The sequence below is a fragment of the Pyrgilauda ruficollis genome, unplaced genomic scaffold, assembly GCF_017590135.1.
Source record: "Pyrgilauda ruficollis isolate IOZ18807 unplaced genomic scaffold, ASM1759013v1 scaffold7, whole genome shotgun sequence".
In the NCBI taxonomy this organism is placed as follows: domain Eukaryota; kingdom Metazoa; phylum Chordata; class Aves; order Passeriformes; family Passeridae; genus Pyrgilauda; species Pyrgilauda ruficollis.
Genome location: NW_024528821.1, coordinates 10,216,461 through 10,236,260, shown reverse-complemented (window position 1 = coordinate 10,236,260; position 19,800 = coordinate 10,216,461). Strand labels below are relative to the sequence as shown.

The 19,800-nt window shown below is 38.5% G+C and overlaps 1 protein-coding gene across 2 annotated transcripts in view; it reads right to left on the bottom strand.

Annotated features, from left to right (window-relative positions):
• The window catches only part of NXT2 (nuclear transport factor 2 like export factor 2), a 52,074-nt gene extending 32,388 nt beyond the window's left edge, over window positions 1–19,686 (bottom strand). For both annotated transcript variants that reach the window (XM_041485282.1, XM_041485283.1), the window contains exons 1-2: window positions 19,160–19,686; window positions 17,268–17,350 (exon numbers count right to left, since the gene is read on the bottom strand). The gene's annotated coding sequence lies outside the window, so the exon portion shown is untranslated. The remainder of the gene's footprint in view (window positions 1–17,267; window positions 17,351–19,159) is intronic.
• Between the last annotated feature and the right edge of the window lie 114 nt (window positions 19,687–19,800).

The window sequence follows — 19,800 nt, the reverse complement described above, 5'->3', positions numbered from 1 at the left end:
CAGACCTGATGAAGCATTCCTTTTGCTCCAACTTCATTTTCCAGACCCCCCCGGAAGATTTGGTTCCATGCACATTACATACCTGGGTATGAGCTATACAGACATTCCCTCATCACCCAAAAGTGGGGTGTATTCATGGAAGACTGAGAGAAATTCTCATTCCAATGACTTAAAAAGATTGAGGTTAATGACCTGAATCCATGCCACTGCCAAATAAAACTATATTAAACTAAAGAATTTGAGTGTTTCTGTACATTCCATTCTTGACTGAAAGTTTGTCCGTCAGCTCACCCTTTCTGAAAACACAATGGATTCACAATCATTAGATTTAGTTTTGTATTTTATAGCTTCATTTTAATCACTATTTTGCAAAAAATAGAAATTAGTATATCTATTGTAAGTTGTGTTCTCATTTAGTCCACACTGCATTTCTCAATGTATTCTTTAAATTTTAAAATTGAAATTATTCTGTATTAATGTTGCATTTCCCATTGTCTTCCATGTATAAATCCCAGCATCATTGATGTATGATTTCTGATTCATGTGCAACAAATCACTTGCAGAAGATGTTTTCAGTGCTCAGTTTCAGCAGGACACACTAGTCCAGCATTTTTAACCTACAGAACGAACAGACCCTTACAGAACCTTTTCTTGAGATTTTAACCAGCAATATCTAGACATGGGTTCCCTGAAATATCAAAGTCCAGCCTGTTTCCCATGTACCAAAAGAGTATTTATTGCTGCAGGTTCTGCAGACTATGTGGTCTGTTAAAAACTTCACAATAGGTCTAAAATAACAAAGTGCAACATTTTTACTGTTTTGTTTCTTTATTGTACTTGGTGTTCTTGATTTTAAACAATTTTCGTAATCCTGCAGCCTTTGACAGCTGCAGTTGCTTTGCTGCTTTGCTCTTTAAAAATGTCTATCATCATCTTCCTGTAGTATTTTGTGAAATTTCCAACTCTGCAAATTATCTGCCTTTATGAAGTGATGTAGAAATATGACAAAATATTAGGACTCAGATCAGCATGCAAGAACTATGATAATATTTTAAATTATTATTTTGATTTTCTTTTTAACTTTCACAATATTCTTCATATTTACAAGACATGTTGATCCCCAAAAACTATCTCTAGTAGACAATGTGCTATATCCATATAATAATGCAATGACATACACAGTGGGTTTGCAATTGCTGCATGAAACATGCACTAACATTGCTTAAAGCTTTCCAGCTTTTTAGCATTTTTACTGCCTCATTTAGGAAAGCATAAAGAATTGAATAATGCAAAGGTATTTTTAAACTGAAATGTATAGTTGATAGTATTTGCCCCTAATGGGAACAAGCAGTACTATAAGATGCTTAGCTTAGTCAGTGAAAAACTAATGTGAATTATCATAAGCTTTTAGTTAGACATTCAAGTGAAACCTGTAAAAATTGTTTCCAACAATTCTGAGGCCATCAATCCTTCCTTAAAATGACACACCAACCTCCATCATTCTTTTCAGATTAGGATTTTCTTCTCTTCTGCTTGGCCCTTGAAGGTTACATTATGCATAAATATGTATAAACCACATTCATGTCCATATTATACAAATACTCATTCTCTTTTCTCTGAAAGTCTACTCCACATGTACAGTGCTTTTATTTTACATTGACTTTTAATATAAATTTGTTCAGCTCCAGATTTTAAGACATCTTCTTGCCTTACACAATTTATTCTAGTGCATTTACTCAATTATTTCAGCCATAGACACCATATGAGCTCACACAACTCTTCACCACTGCCCTCTGCCACCTTCCCCTCCTGTGTGCGCAGCTCTCTCAGCACCGAAGGCTGCGGAGGCTCATGTGGGTCCCTCAGGGGGATTTGTCAGTCACAGACTTTTCCCAGCAGGACAGGGAAAGCAGGAGAAGCTTCACCCTGCTGGCAGTGAAGCCTGCAGAGCTCTGCACAGCCCTGCTGCAGTAGTGCAGGTGTATGCAGAGGACCCATTGTCTGTGGGGACCCTGCAGCAGGGGAGCACGGGCTGAGTCTCACTGCTCACCCTGGGTATGCCTACATTCTCCATATGCAGCCGTGTTTTATCCCACAAAGGACAGGCACAGATTTGAGAACTGCAGCTAAAAGCAAGCCCATGAGAAGTTTTAGATGTTGGGAGCTTGGACAAAGGTCAGATGACTCTGCTCTGCCTGACAATTTGTTCTATGTCATCTGTCTGTAGTAAGCACTTTCTAAAAACGCGTTCAAGTACCTCCTTTCCTACTACTACTCAAGTTCAAACCTCCTCATGTAAATCCTAGTCTACCCTCAGCTTGTTCTTGCTAATCAGGAATTCTTGGAACAATACAAACACATTTATATTTTTAGCACACTTTATGTCTTTTCCAGCTGCAAGACACTTATTTAAGCTACTTCCCTCTTCTACTGGCTAAACTATTTTACTCCTCTGTATTGATTATATGGATTTATTATCCTAGTAGAGTTTGAGATAATAGTAGGATTGCTGACTTCATCAAACAGGCCAAAGAAGTAGGATAGCAGAAATAAAATTAAACTTTAAATCAGTGTCTTTTACACTTTTAGCATCTGTGGAACAAAACATATGACTTCTGAACAACGTAGCGATTTAAGAAACTATTCCTTACAGGCACGGCCAGCGCACAGGACAGACGCTGAGCGCGGCGCAGGCACAGAAGAGCCCGGCATTGGAGCTCTGCAGGGGCCACCTCCGAGGACAGGCGGGGGGAACACAGGACTAGAAAGAAAAGGAAGAGACGGCAGCAGAAGGGCAGGGTACCCTGGGGGGCTCGCTGGTCATAACAAGTCGCTAATCACCGGCCTAACCCACCTCCTGCTAAGCTGACACCGCGCTTAAGTTGATAATGCAAGTTCCCAGCGCTGCGCTGCAGAACAAGTTGTACTTGGCACACTGCCATGGTGCTGAGTGATCCTTCTCCTGCGGGATTCCAAAGCTTCCACAAACACAACAGGTCACTTTCCACTAATGTGACATAAAAGAAAGAGATTGAAAATGTCAGTGTTGACATTGGCTGCCGGATGAAATCAGTATGCAGAACCAAGCTCCGTTTCCAAGGCCAGCGTGGAAGGGAGCTCATGGAGCTCCCTCTGTCCCCGACGTTCCCTCTCCCACGCACAGACTGGCTCCCCACCACGCGCAGCAGCTGGCTGCAGCCTGCCCGCCGTGGCCACCGAGTAATGAATGAGCCATCTTCAATGAGTGCACAGATAGTTTAGGATGAGAATGGCTCAATATCAAAGCTGCACTGCCCTGCTGCACAAACAAAACCAGTATTTGATGCCTGAATATTACTTATGAATGCGGAGAATGGCATACAAATAAATTCATGACCTGCAAAAATGACCTAGGTTTGATTGTTAGAAAATGTGATCACAAAACTATGAAATGGAGAGGAAAATTGCTAATACGCTGTGGAACACCATTCATCAGGGTTAGTTTTTACAACTCATATCACACTTCAGAAGAGGATATGCCAAAATACAGGGGGGACTATTGATTCTGCTCTAGCTGGCTTACAGCTATCTGGATTAATTTCCCAAAGCTGTGCTGTGTTCATCCCAAGGAGAGTAAATTCTTTAAAGAAATCAGGAGAACTAGATCAATTCACACAATGGCAGGTAAACCCCACAGTATTCAGGAAAGAATAACAATTTATATCAGGATGGTTTTGCTTCCTAAACAGACTATGGAAACAGCAAAAGCCATTCCATAAAAACCACCACCATATGAATGCTAATATTTCAGTCATGTGCCATCCTCTATATGCCATTACTTTTACATTAATGAGTAAATGAACTGTGAAAAGACATTAGAAAACACAGGAGACATACACAACACATGCATCTGTTCACCAGCCAGGTTTTTAGATTTTTTAAAATTTCATTTGTGTCATGCTTCTCTCATCCAGTTGCATGGCACAGCATACCTGGCTCACCACTTCCTGCTTCTCTGGCTTTATTTCTATTTTATTTCTCCTCACTTGTGTTAGTACTGGAGCTGGCTGCTTACCAGTCTCTGTAACTCCATGGATTAGCTCTTCTATTTTCATTTATTTTCTGAAGCTCTAGGGCAACTGAATATTAAAATCAATCTAAAGTCTGTTTTGCAATCCTTGCAGTAAATTCAGTAATTTAGTTAGTAAAAATTTTGCCTGTTGTGGGATTCCAATTAAAATGGGAGATCATAAAGTAAAGAATCATGGCTGATGAAGAACAAACACTTGTGATTAATTAGTCAAAAAATGTTATGCCTCATATATCAAAAGATTGACTTTATTTAGTCCTAGTGTTCCTGCTAAATTGCTATAGAAGTAAAAAACAAATCAAGAATGATGAATTTCTATCTAGAAATTAATAATTTCACAGATTTTTTCTCTTTCTAGAAAAGACAGGCAAGAAAATACTACACACAATAATTTCTTTCTTCCTATATCAATTCACAGTGAATAAATCTATAAACTGTTTTAGTTTTCAAAACTGAAAATACAAAATGTTAACAGTTTAGTTTCAAGCAAAGAAAAAAGGAAAAAGTACTTCAAGAAACCACTTTTTACAGTAAGCCACTATTTACAGTTAATCACAAAAAGTAGTCTATTAAAATACAACTAAAATTACCTGCAACTGATTTTAGCCTAAAGGTTTTAACTGTAAATAGTTTGCTTTAATTGGATAAATAATAGTTTAAAAGTTAATAAATTCTATGAAAACAGAAATGATCATTACTTGCCAATAGGATGGAAGAAAGACGAAATATGTTATTATAGTTAGGGACCTGTATCCTCTTTCTGCAAAAACAAAAATTCAGTTTTCCTCAAGATAAGACACAAATATTTTCTACTGTATCAATTATAAACGTACTAGTATAACATTTAATATATTTAATATATATTAATATAACATTTTTCATTCCAGTGATTGAATGCAAGATAAATACAGCATTTGAAATGCCAGTCTTTTCTGTCAACTGACAATAAATTACTTATTCAGTTCGCCTTTAGGCAAATAGTGCTTTGATACAGCTGACCTATTGGAAAAGTAATTAGTAATAAAATACACTTAAATATTTTGAAGGTACTGATCCTACCATCATGTCTGAGCTGAGCACAGCAGCTTTGTGAATTAAATTCACTTTATAAGGTCTAAATGCTGAGTTCTCTAGACATCCACAGAATATGAGATAGGTTCTCCCAAACAGGACCTATTAAAATTAATTTGTCCATCTTTACATAGAACGTAAAAGGAAATTAAAAATAAGGATCTCTGTTGATTTAAATTTTTTATATTGACATTATTTTAGTTTGCAATTTACAGTTTAGTTTATATTAATTTTAGTATATCTATTAGCAATTTATATTTATTGTCTATAGAAGATTAGAAAACCATTCAGCTGCAGTTTTGTCTGTCCCAGAAAAGTTTACAACATTCTTACAAACTGCTAACATATTTTCACAATTAAGATTTTTTCCAATCTTTTACATAATTGTTTAGGTTTGGGAGTATATGCATCACTAACATCAGACTGGGTTCTGTGGACCTTTATTTAGCCTGTTTCTCATCACTTTATTGTTGTTACAGAGACAGTGGAAACAGGCCCTGATGGATACAAATATTGTTGCCTTGGTGTAAACGTCCAGTTTCAGTTAATAAAAAAGAGAAGACTTTTTTATTTTTTAGTTATGAAGAAATTTTGCTTCTGGATTCAGTTCCTCTTGCAAATTCTGAACTGTTTTACAAAGCCACAGCAAGCAGTTGACTCCTGGAGCGCTGCTGCTGTCCCGTGCCCAGCGCGGGCTGCTCTCCCGCCCGGTCTATTGACTCACGAACTCAGTGCACACTGTTATTCCTACAAAACCCTGCTCTTGCATGTGAGACACAAGGTCACAAACAATACATTGCTAGCTGTCTTGGTTGTCAGCTTATCACCTATGAACTCCCTAAAAATATTTAAAAAACAAGCCAGGACAGTCGTGTTGACTCAACGGTGTCAGCACCTTTCGGTCAGGTAATGTTCAAAAGGGGAGTCTCTCTCATTAAAGATACTGCCAAAGGGTCAAAATCTTGCCTTTTCTGGCAAGACAGAAGAACAGCTCTGTTAGATGCTTTAAAATTTAGAGAAATGTATACATCCTTGGCACTGTTACTTGCTTCTGTTTGCACAGGCAGGCTCTAACACCCTTTATTCCCTGCAAATTAAACCCTAAATGCATGGGATCACATACAAAAGAAAGCCACTTACCAAAACCTCTGTCTTTCCTTTTTACAATTCTAAATATCTAACATCTAAATGCAATTTCATCTTAATATTTTCATGCATCCATTGTTATATATGCACAAACATTCTAATTTGTACAGACAGATCATAACCAATTATTTTAGCATTCTACAGATTCAACATCAAGCCCAAAAATGTCCTAACAGTTATGGAAATACTGAGTGCACCAATTTTTGCATAAGACTTTAGACAAACAAGTTCATACTTTATATAAGCAAACATCCATAGGTGTAAAAAGTTTTAGAAGATACTTGGGAAAAATACAGTTCTTATCTGAGATTTAACAGGGTAGATTTTCCTACTGTATTGGAATCAAAAAGTCAGTCTTTGTCACTTCTTCAGTTTTGAATAAATTTATATCTGACTTTCAGCAAAGCAGGTTTAGACATCACCAGTTTTCAATGCTTTGAACCTAACCAGTTGGGGCTTGTCAAACTTTCAGAAATGTTTCCTGTAACATTAATCAAGAAGTCATTTCACAAATATGATCCTACATAAAGCACACACTATCATATTCGTGTGAAGGCATCAAAGCTCAGAGATAAGGCAGGTGACAAACTGACAGAAACATCCAGTTTCAAGATACAAAACTTTTAACGTAACATAAATATAAATTTCAAAGTATTTCCTGTCTCTGTCAAGGGATCTTACTTTCCACAAAGCTGCTCTAGATTTACTATGCAGCTAAGGATGAGTCTCACAAGGAAGTTAGTCATCCTGTAAGTAACTTCTTTGCAATGAAAGCACAACTTTCCCTCCTCCCTTTTTGCTCTAAAAGTGTAATACAGAATTCTCTTTGCAATGCTTGCAGATTGAAAACAAGCACACAGAAGCACAGGACTCCACCCTGGTCTCCCGGTTCAGGCTGCACCCACTCCCTAAACAGCAGCGCTTGTGCCATGCAGCAATTCACTCCAGCAGCTCTAGTGGAGGACTGTAGACACAAGCAGAGAACTTAAATAACTCTGTGAGTAGCAAAAATATTTATATTTATAATTAGATTAAAAAATATCAAGCATGTTTACCGAAGAAATTTAGTTGTTTAGAAGAACTTTGAGAATTATTGCAATTAAACACATATTTTAGCTCGCCCATGCAAATATGAGCAGCCTTACTCAGTTGTCTTTGTTTTCTGTACTTACTCATTACTCCAGCTAGCAATTATTTTAAAAATATCGGTACATGATGTTGTTGCAGAATATTATCTGATATTCATTTGAAAACTAATCTTTGTCACCTCTCCCGTGAAACAGAGTTAAGACTTTCTATGAAAAATCCCATCCAAAGTTACATTTCATCTACTCTATAGCAAGTTCCTTCACCCCCAAAATTTAGAAATACATCAAAACCCCTCTAAAAATACCTCGTTTATTTTTCCACACAAGAGGCAAAGATAGTTTAAGTGATTTAAGTGTGAATATAATCCAACAACTCATTATCAACATTACACAATCTTTCCAGAAAACACCAAAGCCATCAGGAAATGATCCCTAATTGCAGATCTGTTTGTCAGACTATTCCCCAAAGATATTATGAAACACTGTTCTGTTTTTTCAATCATCAGATTCACGATAGATAATAATGTTAACTTCATTAATGACATTTAAATCTTATTCCCACAAGCAGGCAAACTACTTTGCAGACCTTGTAGCCATTATAGGCTTTTTTTGGCTTCTAATCTAAAGAGAAATGCAACAGTTGTTCATAAATGGGTAATTTCCAGAGCCAGCAGCGTTCTGGATCCCAGAGTTCGGAGTCTCCAGTAACGAAAAGCCAAATTCCTGCCCGGTGAGTGCTTTTCAGCCCCAGCCACAGCAGCAGGGCTGTGTCCATGTCCCATGGACCCAACAACAGGGCATTCACCCTGACAAGGACTGAAAAGGTGATTTCAAGAGAGAAACTAATGAAACAGCACAAGATGTGTTTCTCAGCTGAGTAGGAACACAAGATTTGTGGATAAAGATAGAAGGGTTTTGAATTAATTGATAGCAGCAAAATAAACAGGGATGGAGGAAAGGATTTTATATTGAAAACTTCCATGTAAATTTTATTTTCCCAAATTTCAAAAATTAACTTTCCCTTTTATCTTCAGCAATGTCAATGTTAAATTAATCTCTGTTTTTTTGTGTGTGAAATGTTGATAGCTACATCAATGACAGAGTGAACCATCAACAGAAATTAAATCTTATGGATTCCAAAGAAGCTTTGGAAAAACAAGAAAAAATCAAATTCAATCTCATAAAAAACAATTATAATTTTGAGACCACAATGTGGTTCTAAAAGTGTGAATCAACAAAGGTGAATTTTACATCACACCCTAATTGTCAGATTTGGAGGAAATTTTGATTCAGAAAGAATGCAATTTCAAAAGTGCAATGGTTACACTGTCCTTGTAAAGGTCTGTCTTTCTTATATTAGTATGAACTAATGGACTAACAGGCTTCAAATAATTTTTTGATTCATTCTGATTCATTTGATTCATGCCATCAAATTTTTGTCAGTGCTGCCATTATTGTCCTTTTATCTTTATCTTCCCATCTCAGTTTTCTACAATTGCTTATTTTCAGCTCATTTGAAGCGTCATTTATGAGGTTCATATTTGTATTGTAGATGTGATACAATGAACATTTATTTATTTTAAAAATTTTTAATCCATTTTCCTCTACTTTTTTTACAAATAAGAGGTCTATGAGCAGCAAAGAGATCAGCAGCAGGGAAACTGTAATGAGGACCATGTTGTGCCACTGACTTATGCTGAAGACAAAACAAAAGGTATCAATCATTAATAATACTGATGTATATTTACATTATTTTAATACTGTATCTCATTAATTTATTATTTTATACTGTATTACATTATTTTAATACTGTCATACTTTGCACATTTCCTATTGTTGTTATGGGAATACAGCTGAAAATTCAAGAAAAAAGCTTTCCTAAATGTAATGCCACACGCTGTGGATCCTAATTGAACCTAACCACTGAATGACTCTGGGATGCAATTCCAGCACTGAAATGTTTCCTTCCCACCAGAGCAGGCGTGTGACTGCCAGACTGACTCAGCAATAACCACCAAACCCACCCAACCACGGGCGTCCTTTCTCGTAATATGATGAATTTTTGTTACACATCTTCCATTCAAGTACAGACTAGGCCCAAATCTGCTCCGTTTCTGAGATAATGCATGATCCTTCCTCAAGCAAAAAAGCATTTAAACAAACATGCTTTCCTAACATTAATGAACATGTTACCTCTTGCTATTTTTGTGACTCAAAGAACAAGACATTGCTCATATCTGAAGTTTTGTTAGATTTATGTACTTTTCCCACTATTGCAGCAATTGCAGCCTGTATGAAATGAGGCACTAAATGAGTCTATTACTATAAAAATCTTTTTCAATACCTATATATAAATTAATTAGAGATGTAATAGTATATGTGTAAGAAACCACATTATTACCTCAAGCCCTATATAATATACTCAATGCTACCACTGAGTATCTAATTACTAAATCTATTAATTTAGATATCTGTAATTTATGAGTTGTATATGAATGCTATTTTCTGTTCTGAAATACTTGTTCTCCAGTGAAGGTGCCTTGTGCATGGATATTGGGCATTATTACACAGACCCACTAGCAAACCTGAACTCCTCTTACACTGAGGCAAAGCAGCTCTGGAAAACAAAGTCACAAACCACTTATCCATTTCAGAAGAGATTCTGGCTCCACTTGTACTAATATTTACCCTTAAGATAGCAGCATAAAGATAAGAGGCCATTAATTTGTAACACAAAGAGAATTGCCAAATAACATAGGATTAATGTTACTGTTTAGTTTAGTTATTTATTTATTTGATCTTAGAATGTGAAGGGATAATTAAGGGTGGCTAAAATATGTTTGGAACAGGCAAACTTTTTAATCTCTCCCTTACCTCTTCCTATATATTCTAATGCCACCAATTTCCATGTTATTCTTTCAGTTCCATTCTTTCTACTAGGCAGACTGCTCCCACTCTCTTTGTGTGGCACTCTTAATTAGTAAGAAAATATTTTTGCCTTCCTTCTTTCATCTATATTTTCCCTTAACTTTTTGGGCTCCACTTTGATAGTTTTCTGGAGATTTGGAATTAGCCTGTGTATCAGTGACCCTTTGCTGTAAAATGGGGTTAACAAGGTCACTTTGACAGGACCAGAAGTAATGTTTGTTTTGAAACCGAGTGCTCTGTTTAAATCTATTTATTTCTGCACTAAGTCAAGGCACTTTGAGCTCTCATGATGACTCAGAGCAATGTTGCAAAGCCTCAGTTCTACAAAGAGATTAGTCACTTTGTTTTTTTGCACTGAGCTGCTCTGAGTCAGCTGTAAATTGTTGCACATCGAGTACCTGGGTACAACTTCAAATGGTGCAGGTAACTTCAGTGCAAATTCCTGAAAGAAAAGCAGTCTCTGTACCTGAGCAAATGATTGACTAGGTCAACGTTCTCCAGTATATAACTGGGTTTGACAATGAAAGAAATTAGAACTGTGTGAACTTTGATTTACATTTTTTTCATTACAGGGGGAAATTTCAGGGATAGAAGGCTGAGTTAAATAAGCTCTGCATATACTGAACAATCAGTTGAGCTGTGCTCTTAATTCATTAATTATGTCAGAGATAAAAAATCTAGACATCAAAAGGTTTACTTTGTTTTTTTTGTTTTAATCTATAAATGCAAACTTTAAACATATTAATTGCACTAACCCAAACTGTCTTCCTAGACAGCAATACCATCCTAATGCTTTTTGGAGAAAAAACCCACAAGAGACAGCATAGAAGAAACTTGACATTTCTCTGAACCACTCACCTCTACTAATGCTTTCACATGGGTCTGAAGAGAAGAATGTAAAAACAATGTGAAGCTAAGAGTGGTGAATTTTTTGGAAAGCAGGATGTCCCAATCCACTGGCCAGTTATGGCAAATTATTGTTGCTCTAAGGACATTTTGAGTTACTTCCACCTGTACAAGGCCTGCATTTGGTCCTCTCTCCTAACAGTATAGTTACCTTCCCATAAAGGCTGTCTTTACTAGTTTTTCTTCTCTTCAAACCATTTGGCTTGTGCTGCTGTTTGACTGGGCATTCAGAGGGCCCTAGCACACCCCCCACACATTCATAGTACAGTAAAGAATAAGCAAATGTTCCTGTCTTGATTCAGTCTAAAATGATAATGTCACTAAAAGATTTTCAGGAGAAATGTTGTGTTATTTACTTTTATTTCATTTATTTTCTAGAGAATGTACTATGGCCAGTGCTCCTCGAATGAGCAATCACTGTGTGAAGGAATCCCATCAAATATGACTTTTTCTGCACGCTCACCACCTGCTTTCAGTCTGACTTATTTTAAAACTGGCATCTACTTATTATTAAACTAACAACCGGCCTTTAAATATGCAAATAAGAATAAACATAGGAGTATTATCAGTTGCACTTGTTCAGTCTTTAAACTTATTTATGTCATTTCCATGTGTAGCCTTGATTTTGTTCTGTAACTACCCATATAAATAGTAATGAATTCTATAACCTATTTGGAACATAATTTGTTTGTTAAACTGTATGAAAGATAGCTTGATTATGTCATACCATGCTTTTCTACTGAAGGGAGTAGCATCCAATGCCACGTCCTCTTTGCAAGATTCAAAATAATTGAGATTTGGAACATGAACACTTTAGAATATGAGTAAAGGAGCAACAGCAGAACCTTAGTAAGGATTTTGAAATTTTCTGTACACTATTCTTTTATACACTGCCTGAAGATCAGAAATGCATTGCTATGAAATGTAGTGATACAAATGAATACCCTGCACATTTTATGTTCTGGAGTCTTAAGATAGTTTTGGAAAGGTTTTTATTAAAAATAATTATCTCTGTATCTCTGTTGGTGAGAACTACTCACCCAAGCTGTCCTATGGGCTAAACTGACAACTGGTATTTCCTTATGCATTGACAGGAGCATAATTTGTCCCTGTAAAGTAAATGGTTCAGGTAAAGTCCTCTGAAAATTTCACTAGAAAAGTATAGATGTTTAACACTGAAATAACCTATTTCAACACACACTATCCTATTTATTATAGATTCTCCTTCTTCATAAACCAAGAAATAAAAAAAAAAAAAAAGAAAAATGCTATTCACTGCCAGGCTTCACAAAGAATTACTGTTGCCCAAAGTAGGAATTCTCAGTGTTTGATTCACAGTTGGCTACCAGAATCATTAACCTCTTTAGACATCAAGAACAACAGACCTTTGCATTGCTAGCTGATCTAATATTAACAAATGAGTACTTTAATCTCAATTTTATTTACAGATAAATCACTGCTCATCTGCAAAATCTGCTGCCTGAATCTGTTATAAGTCATTGCAGAGCTTAATGAGCTGATTGGCAGATTATTTGATTATGCTAACCTTAATTCTTAAATTTAACTGACAAGAACAGTATTTTTGTTGTTTTCCATGTGAGTGCAACTTGTTTGCTTAAAAAAATGCGTAAGAACTCAGATTTGTCTATCATATTAGTGATTATTGCCAAGTCTGCTGAGAATCAAACTTGACGGGTCCTTTGCAAGTCATGTATGCATTGCTGATATCTTCTCACTGTGACAGATTTGCTTCCTATAGGATGAAAAGTGAGTGCCCAAGGAACAAGCACTAGTTTCAGAGCTGACAAGTGAGTAGAATGTCTCACGTACCTACACATGAGCAGATAAACTATACTCTGGGCATCTGATGGTCACAGAGTTCTGCATGGAAGTAGTAAGGCGATCCTGCATTCTGTGCCACCCATCCTCAAAGCTGTGCTAAGGGCACTAAATTAATGAGCCAACCTTGAAGAAAAATTATTTCCTTCCATGAGCAAGTGGAGAAGTGGGGGGAATTTGGGTCAGAAGCAAACATAATCGTCATTCTGCTCCCTTCTGTGTCAGCACAGGGAACTGGCTGGACATGAAGGAAGGAACGTGCTCCATCTGGCAGGGTCTGATGGCACACTCCCCACTTGTGCAATGCTACAGCTCAGGGGAAATGTGATTCAGAGGATGCTTCTGAGTCACAGCTTCTCACTGAGCTGCTCCGAACGGGCATGGCCACGTTTTGTCCCATCCTGGAACAGATCCGCCTCACCCTGTGCTCTCAAGTGTGTCAGGCAAGCACTGACTTTGTGAGGGACACCAAAGCACTGAGCATTAATTCCCTTTGCAATAACTAAGCCAGACTCATATATACTATCAAAAAGGCAACCACTCTCTGCTAATGATGTCAAACAGTAAAGCAGCATTTAGTATGTGTTGGCCGAGATGTCTGTGCTGTCATGGTACATATTTAAAATAATTCCTTACAGAAAGATAAAGCTGTTTTCACCGCACCTTTGGGAAGCGGAAATTACGGGTTCTCTGGAGCTTACGGCATTCCCACAGCCAGGGGCACTCCCTGAAGCTCGCTCCGGGAGCGCCAGGCGGGGCGCGCCATCCGCCCGTCTGTCCGTCCGTCTGTCCGTCCCCCCGCGGGTCCGGAGGCGCTCCCGGCCGCCGCCCGGCGCCCTCCCAACGGGACGGTACAAAGCCGCGTCCTCGGCACTCGCCAGAGCGGCCGTGGCCCCCGGACAGAGCTGCCATGGGCCCCCGGTGCCAGAGGGGCAGCGCGGGAGCAGCGGAGCGAGCGGGGGCCGAGAAGATGGATTCGCTCACACCGGCGGCAGTGCTGCGAGCGGGGACACAAAGGTTAAGGAGCATCAGGGAATTCCAGAAAGAGACTGGTGGAACCAAGCTCTGCCCTCCCTGAGATGAAAACAGGGACGACCACCAGAGAAAACCCATAATCACGCTTTTCCCCCCGTCTTAAACACATCAACCCTGAGGCGCCAGCACGGCGTAGGCTGGCATTGGCTGTACGGGACATGGGGGAAACTCCTGGCAGCTGCTCACAGAAGCCACCCGTGTAGCCCAGCTACCCAAACCTACCGAAACAACAACCCACTGCATGTGACCAACACCGTGCTGCCTCAGCCAGCCAACCAAACACATTCCATCCCTCACCTCTGGGTACCGCATGTTTAAGAATTATCATTAAAATCCACATTCATCACAAACTTCACTTACATCAACCAAAAGAATTCCCTGCACCAAAATCAAACTAACATCAACACCAACAAAAGTTGCCGACTCCCCTCATTCCTTCACCACAATTACAAGTACCAAAATGTTCCACAATCATTCCGCTCTTCCCTCTCTAGCATTGTTCATCCATGTTTTGTCCTTTATCTTTTCCTCTGTCCTTATCTCAAATTCCTCATGTCCCTGCTTGAGCATCAAAAAGGCCTTTCTTTTTTTGGTGGGGGGAGATGAAATGAATCTCTCTGCTTGGTGTTGCTACAGATTGCTACCAGTACTATAAACCCTGTTGACGCAGTCTATCAGGCCCATCTTCAGCAGCAGTGACCAGCACAGTGCCCTCCCTGGCAGTCTCATCTCCAGAACTGGCTCAGTTCCAGTCAGAGCAGCGATCCTTATCTCTGCCTGTGGCACCTGCAGAGGCATTGCCTGGAATTCTGACTCCATCACCAACAACCACCAAACAGCGGGCAATCAGCACCTAGCAGCAGACTCACTTCTCCAAGTCATGGCAGTGTTTCTCTGAACACAGTCCTAGATTTTTCTTACTCAAGCAATGAGGATGGATTCTAGGATTCATCAAACTTGTGCAAAAAGCAAGTTCTTATTTATAAACTGTCTAGAGGGCATTTACTTCTGCCAATAATTTGTCAAAATCAAAGAATTAAAGACATACTGGCTAATTGATAGGAAACACTTTTTGGTTAGATAGGATGTACTGCAAAGAGGTAACAGGAAAGATTCATTTCCACTCAGTCTGGGAAAAAATGCTTTCGATTTACAAAAACAGAACTGTTTGCTCATTACCATGAATAGTTGAAAACTGATATTAATGATAACACTTTCATTTCCAGTTATATAAATGGGTATCTTTCGTTTCTGTTCCACTCTCAGATTGTCTTCAAAAACAATCTGGGAAATAAGTGAATAAGAGTCTTTAGTAGTTTCCCTGTCTTAATGACGTGGACATATGGCCAAACTGTGTATAGCAAAAAGGGCACATTTATGTTTCTTTCACTAGCAGAGCTGCATAATATGAAACATAATCCTAAATTTGTATATCCCAAACAGCAACTATCCATCAACAGGAAAACAAACAGGCAGAATAATCTTTCTATTCATTCATGATCCAGTGAGAAAACGTTGTGCAAATGTGAGTGTATGCCTTTGAAAAACAGCATTCTGTGGCTCTTTTCACTGCGTGGTGACACCATCCCCAATTATACAAAACAGTAAAGAAACCAAGCGTCTGAGTATTTCTGTAGACAATGATGTGATAGGATTAGATAGATGGTGAAAGGAGTATAATGGAACAAATAAACAACCAAATCCTCATTATCAGAGAAGTGCTGAGCACCCACAGCTCCCTCTAACTTAAGCTGGGAACTCTTTAATATGTTTGCCTTTAATCTTTGTGCCTGAAAATCTTAAATTCAAATCTGTACATTTTCATAAGTGAGCATCATCACAATTGCTGTGAAGGTTCCAGCATCTTATTTCAACACAGCAAGGAAGGTCTGGATGAGAGAAATAAGACCACATGTAGCTTATGCTGGGAAATGCATGTGTAGAGGACTCTTAGTGGACAGTGGATTCTACACAACTGTAGGGAAGAAGGAAGCCCTCAGGCTGGCTTTACAATAATTTTATATAACCCTTAATACCAAAATGTGTGAGGTTCTTTGTCATGAACAGATTTTATCTCTAAAAACACTCTTTTGAGAAAGGGAGGAATTCTTATTTCCAAGAAATGACCAAGGGATTGAAACAATGTAGAGGGACAGATTTGCCCAAGCAAGTAGGGCAAGCCTGCTGCAAACTGAAGTGACAATTTAGAACTCCCTATCTGTACCTTAAACAGAGGGTATTACTGTCCTCTGGATCTTGATTAGGAAATGGCACAATAGTTTCATTTTCTTATTCCACTGACATACAGTGGACAGGGACACTTCCCCATCTGCAGAATGACCCATGCTAACTGGTAATTTAAAACCACTGTTCTCTTTGATTTTGTGAGCTAACTTTGCCTCTTGTAAAAATCACTGTATGACCTACTGTGAGAGCAGAACTGATAAGAAGTTAATGACAGCAGGCTACTTTGGAGATGTAAAGTTAAAATGAGGGAAGAGTTTGGACCATAAATACACATTATGAAAAATTACATTAATTTATTTTGCACAAATGTATAGAAATATATGATTGGTGGAAAGGTAACACATACAATTAAAAACTGTGAATCTTACCTTTCACTTAACATCTTTGGTTGCTAAATACTTCTGAGATATTTTTATTCTAAATTTCTAAAGAGGTAATTTCCCCAGTTCCTTTTCTTTTATGAACATGTCACAAGAAGGACCAAAGCAGGATTGTCTTTACTACTCAACAAAACTGATTTCCTTTCTGGTTTTATTGGGTAATTACTCCTGTAGATGTAACTAAGGATGGGCATAAGATAGGCTGTTGTAACTAGAATAAATGAGCAATAAATCATGCAACACCATCCAAAAACCATTTACTTCTTATATCTTAACTAAATTAATAATATCACTCCTTGTGGAATTTCAGAGATCCCTGCAGGAACCCATTCCTTGTTCCTCAGTGCTTCAGCCACAGATGACATATTTAGCCCTCCATTTGGGTCAACAATATGACTACCAATAGTTTAATTGCTTTATGTTACACACATTATAGCCACTTGTGGAAACTCTAATGAAAGAAATGGCTTCAAATTTTTGGCCTTTGACAGTGCTTGCTTCATGCAGACAGTTGGTAGGGTAGAAAGAGCAAATACATGAAACACAAAGCAAACATACCTCCAGCTCTAAGAACTACAGGTTCTTCAAGTCTGGTGAAGATCAAGAGACGCGTGGAGGGGATCTTGATTTCTCTTTAGTTTCTGAAAGACAATGCACCCACAGCTAAGGAAACATTTCATACACAGGTTGTGTTGGTTTCTGTAAGCAAAACTGAAGAATATAAAGCTGATTCTATATAAAAAGTGGGGCACTGACTTTACAAAGTGAACTATGGCTATGTGCCAGACGAGTAGCCAGAGAAACAGTAAGAAAGAAACCTACAAAAGTTTGTGAAAGTTATAATCATTTGTGACAAAAAAAGGTAGTAAAATTAGATCCAATCCCATAGCCAGAAAATTATTTCAGTAATGGAGGGGTATCATACACTAACAGGTATACTTAAATGTTTTATACAAGCTACAAAAATAAAAAAATCATTACTACTAGGAAACCAGTAATTTTGATTCCACAACTGCACAAAAGGCTCTAAACAATATATATTCAAAGGGAGAGAAAACAAATAGTTGTTCTTTCTACTAATGAAAGTTGAGGAGTATGCAAATTATAGATTACCTTGTACTTTCAGTAAGTATTTTCTAGTAGTCACATAGGAAAACATGAACAAATTAAGTTTTCAGGAATGCTAAGCACTTCTTTTAAGCCAGAGAGAACCCAGTGGAAAAATCCATTTCTATTAATTCTGTTTCTGCAGGTCCCTGCGGGTCTGATCACATGTGTCCACCACCCCAAAATTCTGCATGACTTAATTATGCATAGGCTGCTTTCTCAACTCCCTAGCAAAAGCACTGTAAGTGCAATGTAAGAGCAAAGGACTTTAAAAGAGACCAGAAAACAGTGATACGTTTCTTCTTACAGGTACAGATTATTCATAATTACTGTCAAGCAAGCGCAGAGGTTGATGACTAAAAAAAAACATAAACAAAAAAGAGAACCCAAGCCCTTTCTTTCAAAAGTTTCCCTTTCTTCTTCCCATGTATATCCTTCAGCAACCAGCCCAAATAAGCATGCAATGAACAAAGTTCACCTTGCTCTATACATTTAAAACCACTTTAAATTTTCATGTAAAAGTACAGAATGAAACCCAAACAATTATGGAAATCTCAGCCTCACCCAACTGACGGACCAGGTAGAAAAGAATGAAAAATAAAAGGAATTAATCTTCAGAAACCAGTTTAATTCTACCAAGGGCTATTAACGATATAATGCAATATAATTGTATAGTTAATTCATGACACCATTAACTAATGGGGAGTTTAGTTGGGTATTTTTGTGCCAACATGTCTGAATGGCTTTAAAAACTATATTTAATCTCAATTTTCTAGTGTTAATAATTCTTGTTTTGGGAATAAATAAATTTCTGTAGTTGCAACCTATTTACTGTATTGCCATAACACTTAGGACCTCTAATCATGTACAGGAATATGCCATGTTAGATGATGTAAAAACATAAACCAAAAAGAGTGCAGCTTAAACACTGTGAGCAGGCAGTGAATAGAGAATTATGAAAAAAAAAGAGACAGAACAATCAATATGGCAAGTACTAGGTTTGGCATGTCAGCTTTCAAATTGAGTTACTGGACTTCAAAAAATATCTTTTTCCGCACCTGAGAGGGAGAATGAAAGAAAACATAGAGCTATTTATTCCAAAACAAACCAAATGGGTGATGGAAGCTGGTGTCAGGAATTGCTGAGAGATGTCATCTCATAATGAATCATAGGTGAGGGAGTCCAAGAATGACTTGAAAGCAAATCAAGACAGAAAGTGAAGAGACGTGTGGTCAAAATTCCTGGCTAGGGAAACGATCTCTGCTGTTGTATTACAGGAAAAGGATTATTTTTACACTTGACATGACTGGTACACACAAACTCCTAACTGAAATAAAACGTACCTTTGGCAGGGACGCTTTTATTAGGAGCGAGAAGGCACCAGGAACAGCATCCGCGGCCAACACCCTGCCCTGCCCTGCAGTCTAAGCACCCCCGCACCACAGCACAGGAGCACGGCTTGGGTTCGGGCTGTCCCGGACCTGCCGTGCTCTGCCCACAGCCCGGACACTGTCCTGTGTGAGCGCACAGGCAGCGGGCAAAACAGAAATTAATTACCAGAGGAAGAAGGTGTTGGGGAAGCGGGTACGGGACTGGCTCCCTGCCCTCCAACATTGCCTCTGAAATGGTGGGGCAGCCGTACGTGTAATAACATCCCGTGCTGTATTTTATCAATGCAATTAATCTAGAGGGAGCAGAGATTTTTATGTCACAGAAATGCCCGTTAACTGTGAAACAGAATGAATTTGCTCTTCACTCTTCGTATTTTGACCTAAACCCTAGGAATTGTATCAGTGGCCTACTCGGATCCCACAAGCAAAGGATTGCACAGCGGTCACGGGAGTACCGCGGACTGTCACCCCACCGCGACTGGCGGCGGGCAACCCCGAACCCGAGACAAGGGTGACACAGCAGCGTATCGAATGTAAACAACCGCTGCACGTCACCAACACCGCGCTGCCTCCGCCAGCGCAGGAAGTGGGGG